General features: G+C 43.0%; 1 pseudogene; it reads right to left on the reverse strand.

The window, feature by feature from the left end:
• Positions 1-1,134: 1,134 nt before the first annotated feature.
• LOC112821946 (coiled-coil-helix-coiled-coil-helix domain-containing protein 2 pseudogene) lies at positions 1,135-1,851 on the reverse strand (annotated as a pseudogene).
• Between the last annotated feature and the right edge of the window lie 3,526 nt (positions 1,852-5,377).

Here is a 5,377-nt window from a genome sequence, read left to right on the forward strand (position 1 = left end):
GGTTTATCAATCTTGTTAATTCTTTCAAAGAACCAGCTCCTAGATCCGTTGATCTGTTCTACTGTTCTCTTGGTTTCTAGTTCATGGATTTCTGCTCTGATCTTTATGATTTCTCTTCTCCTGCTGGGTTTAGGCTTATTTGCTGTTTTTTCTCTAGCTCCTTTAGGTGTAGGGTTAGGTTGTGTATTTGAGACCTTTCTTGTTTCTTGAGAAAGGCTTTCCTCTCAGGACTGCCTTTGCTGTATCCCAGAGATTTTGGACAGTTGTGTTTTCATTTTCATTGGTTTCCATGAATTTTTTTAATTCTTCTTTTATTTCCTGGTTGACCCATTCATTCTTTAGTAGGATGCTCTTTAGCCTCCATGTATTTGAGTTCTTTCCGACTTTCCTCTTGTGATTGAGTTCTAGTTTCAAAGCATTGTGGCCTGAAAATATGCAGGGAATAATCCCAATCTTTTGGTAGCGGTTGAGACCTGATTTGTGACCTAGGATGTGATCTATTCTGGAGAATGTTCCATGGGCACTAGAGAAGAATGTGTATTCCGTTGCTTTGGGGTGGAATGTTCTGAATATGTCTGTGAAGTCCATTTGGTCCAGTGTTTCATTTAAAGTCTTTATTTCGTTGTTGATCTTTTGCTTAGATGATCTGTCCATTTCAGTCAGGGGGGTGTTAAAGTCCCCCACTATTATTGTATTGTTGTCAATGTGTTTCTTTGCTTTTGTTATTAATTGCCTTATATAATTGGCTGCTCCCACGTTAGGGGCATAGATATTTACAATTGTTAGATCTTCTTGGTGGATAGACCCTTTAAGTAAGATATAGTGTCCTTCCTCATCTCTTACTATAGTCTTTGTTTTAAAATCTAATTTGTCTGATATAAGGATTGCCACCTCAGCTTTCTTTTGGTGTCCGTTAGCATGGTAAATGGTTTTCCACCCCCTCACTTTCAATCTGGGGGTGTCTTTGGGTCTAAAATGAGTCTCTTGCAGACGGCATATTGATGGGTCTTGTTTTTTTTTTTTTTTTGGTGAAAATCACTTTATTCTAATTCACAAATGAGAACATCACAAAAGGTGATTTAAGGAGGCACACAAATATCTGCCCAATCCCAAATTCAAACCATCTCAATGAACTTCTATACAGTAAGAACAACCTTTTTTATTCCAATTCTGAAGAAAGCTGTATTTAATGATGAAGGAGAAGCTTAACTGGTGGTTTTACACTTTATATATTCACCATTCACCATCAATTATATTTTTATGCTAAATTAACTTGGTTATGAGAGATGATTTTCCTTATCTTCAATTTGAACTTCTTGATTAGGCTAATCCATTTGCAAATCTGCACCGTTTCAGCACCTCGCTGAAACCTTCACAAAGCTTCAGGTCACCCTGGTTCTGGGTACACTCCAGAAACTGTTTCATCTCATAGTGGCATGGGCCAAACTGCTGCTGCTCCTGGTATGCTGCCTGGGTTTCCTGAGGCTCCTGGTAAGTGATGTCAGGCCTTGAAGGCTCAGCATTGCCTCCTCCACTGAAGCCCCCAGTGATGGCATGACCTATCGTGTGTCCGACAGCAGAGCCCACAGCCACGCCAGCTGCAGTGGTTGCCATCTGGGCCATGAGCCCTGGCTGCCGGGGCACAGCAGCAGGTGAGCCAACAGCAGCTGGTGGAGCCGCTGCCGGAGGCTGAGCTGCTGGCGCTGGTCTAGGTGCCACTCTCATCTGAGGTGCCCGGCTGGCCGGAGGGGCCATGCGGGAGGTGCGGCTCCGACTTCCACGCGGCATGGTGACTTGCAGAGCAGCTCAGGGTCTAGAAATCCGAGATTCGGCCGAGACCCCAGCGCCTTCTGCCGATGGGTCTTGTTTTTTAATCCAATCTGATAGCCTGTGTCTTTTGATTGGGGCATTTAGCCCATTTACATTCAGGGTAACTATTGAAAGGTATGAATTTAGTGCCATTGTATTGCCTGTAAGGCGACTGTTACTGTATATTGTCTGTGTTCCTTTCTGATCTATGCGGCTTTTAGGCTCTCTCTCTTTGCTTAGAGGACCCCTTTCAATATTTCTTGTAGGGCTGGTTTTGTGTTTGCAAATTCCTTTAGTTTTTGTTTGTCCTGGAAGCTTTTTATCTCTCCTTCTATTTTCAATGACAGCCTAGCTGGATATAGTATTCTTGGCTGCATATTTTTCTCATTTAGTGCTCTGAAGATATCATGCTAGTCCTTTCTGGCCTGCCAGGTCTCTGTGGATAGATCTGTTGCCAATCTAATGTTTCTACCATTGTAGGTTACAGATCTCTTCTCCTGAGCTGCTTTCAGGATTTTCTCTTTGTCTCTGAGACTCGTAAGTATTACTATTAGATGTCGGGGTGTTGACCTATTTTTATTGATTTTGAGAGGAGTTCTCTGTGCCTCCTGGATTTTGATGCCTGTTTCCTTCCCCACATTAGGGAAGTTCTCTGCTATTATTTGCTCCCTTATACCTTCTGCCCCTCTCTCTCTTTCTTCTTCTTATGGGATCCCAATTATTCTAAAGTTGTTTTGTCTTATCGAATCGCTTATCTCTCGAATTCTGCCCTCGTGATCCTGTAGTTGTTTCTCTCTCTTTTTCTCAGCCTCTTTATTTTCCATCATTTGGTCTCCTGTATCGCTGATTCTTTCTTCTGCCTCATTTATCCTAGCAGTTAGTGCCCCCATTTTTGATTGCACCTCATCAATAGCCTTTTTGATTTCGACTTGGCTAGATTCTAGTTCTTTTATTTCTCCAGAAAGGGTTTCTCTAATAACTTCCACACTTTTTTCAAGCCCAGCTAGTATCTTTAAAGTCATGATTCTGAACTCTAGGTCTGACATCGTACTAATGTCCGTATTGAGTGGGTCCATGGCAGACGGTACTACCTCTTGTTCTTTTTGCTGAGGTGATTTTTTTCGTCTTGTCATTTTGTCCAGAGGAGAACAGATGAATGAGAGAACAGAATGCTAACAGGTTAACAACGTCTCCAGCAAACATACTCTATACAAATCAGAAAAGACCTGAAACCAGGGGACAAGAAAGGGAAAGAAAGAAGAGAAAAAAAAAAAAAAAAGGAAAAAGAAAAAGATAAAAACAAACAAAAACAGAACAAAACAAAAGAAAAAAACAGAAGATGATCAAATATGATCATGCTAGTGCATAGATCAGTGCCAGACACTAGCTTTTGGGCATATTTTGGTCCGTTAGAAGAAAGTGCCTGCTAAAATATTAAAGGAAGAAAGACATATATGTACAAAATAAGGGTTGATACAATGAAGGGATGGCAGATGACTGTAAAGATGAAAATTATAAAAGATTTTATAAAAGGAATTGATAAGATAAGAAGTTGTTTTTAAAAAGAAGGAAGATTTAAAAAGAAAAAGAAAAAAGAAAAAAAAGAAAAAAAAAGGGAGAGAATATGATCAGGCAGGAGACTAGAACAAAGCCATACATTAGTGATTTAGGGTATATTTTGATCTGTTAGAAGAAATTGTATCTCAAAATTTAAAGAGAGAACAACTTATATATATATGCCAAAAATAAGGGTAACTACTATGAAGGGATAAAAATATGACTGTAAAAATGAAAAATAAAAAATGATTTTTTTAAAAAAGGGATTGATAAGATGTTGTTTGAAAAAGGGAAAAAGAAAAATTCAAAAAGAAAACAGTTTAAAAAATTAGCTTTGAAAAACTAATGAATTATGGTAAAAAAGCCATGAATTCTATGTGCAGTATTCCCCTAGCACTGGAGTTCTCCCGTTCTCCTTGATCGGTAAACTTGGTCTTGGCTTGCTGGCTGTCAGTGCTGATCTTCTGGGGGAGGGGCCTGTTGCCGTGGTTTCCAAATGTCTTTGAGGGAGGCGGAATTGCCCTGCCCTTGTGAGTCCGGGCTAAGCAAGCTGCTCTGGTTTGCTCACAGGAGCTTTTGTTCCCTGCAAGCTCTCAGTACAGCTTTGGAGGACCAGGGGGAAAATGGTGGCCTCCCAATCTCCACCCGGAGGAGCTGAGAACTCGGGGCCCCGCTCCTCAGTGCGCCCCCAGAGAAAAGCCGTCACTCCCGTCTCCCCGGTCTCCGGCCGCACTCTGTGCTCACCTGGCCTGTGACCGAGCGTTTCTATCTCTGGCACCTGACCCCGTGTGGAGTCTCCAAACCCAGCAGATCCCTGCGGTGCGCTCCCGCGCCGCTCCTCCCAGGGGAGGAAGGGGAGTCTCCCCGGCTCTGCCGCTTGTTGGGTCCCTGCTGGAGGAGCAGTGGCCCGACTGGGCCGCAGATCACAGTTTATGGCAACCCCAAGCTGAGAGCCCACGCCTCGGCTCCGATTCTGCAGCCGGCTTCCCCACTCCGATACCTGGGAGCTCTGCTGCACTCAGGCACCCCGGTCTTTCTATGACCCCGAGGATCCTGAGTCCACACTGTCCCGCGAGGGTTCCACCCCCCGCTTAGCCACTGAAGCGACGTCCCTCCGCGGAGCCGACTTCTAAAGTTCTGATTTTGTGCTCCGCGGCTCTATCACTTGCCAGAAGCAGCCGACGGAGGCCCCCTCCCCCGCCGTCTATCGTCCCGAATATCGCCTCGGATTCACTTCTCCGCACGTCCTACCTTCCAGTAAGTGGTCGCTTTTCTGTCCAGAGTATTGTTACTATTCTTATCATCGATCTCCTGTTGAGTTCGTAGGTGTTCAGAATGGTTTGATCCCTATTTGGCTGAATTCCTGAGACCAGACAAAATCCAGGTCTCCTACTCCTCCGCCCCCCAAGATACCATTAATTTTTAATTATTTATTTGTTTGTTGCTCACTTCCCATCCCATTAGAATAACACAATCTCAAAGTGGACAAATAGTTTTTTATTTTTTGTTTAGTGCTCTATTTCCAGTACCAGGCCAGTGCCTTTGACTTGCACGTAGTAGGACCTTAATAAACCTTTGTGGATGGGCTTTCTTCAGAGAAAAATTTAAATATGCACATATTCTTAAAACTTAGTATATAATTTCTGGGGCCTGATGGCCTTTCTGAGGCTGCGAAGTTCAGAAGCTCAGTGTTAACCATTCTTCCTGAATATTTCTCATGCATTCTAACCACCACAGTTGAAATGGTGTTGTATACTGATTACTTACAAATCTATTTCTTTATCCTACATGTCTCCTCACAGTTCCTCACTCACCAATCAAATGTCTGTTCCCACCTCCATTTGAAGTGTCTGTTGGACAGAGGTTGCTATCTTTCCATTCCCAACTTGTTCATTTTCCTGCACCAGCTATGTCCATGAACCACCAACAGCTCAGAAACTGAAGCCAGATATTTGAGTGTCATCCTTGATTTATTTTTTTCCTTTCTCCTCATATGCCATCAATCAATAAG

Source organism: Callorhinus ursinus, unplaced genomic scaffold (genome assembly GCF_003265705.2).
Source record: "Callorhinus ursinus isolate GAN/ISIS: 27379988/994484 unplaced genomic scaffold, GSC_fseal_2.0 scaffold1, whole genome shotgun sequence".
Lineage (NCBI taxonomy): Eukaryota > Metazoa > Chordata > Mammalia > Carnivora > Otariidae > Callorhinus > Callorhinus ursinus.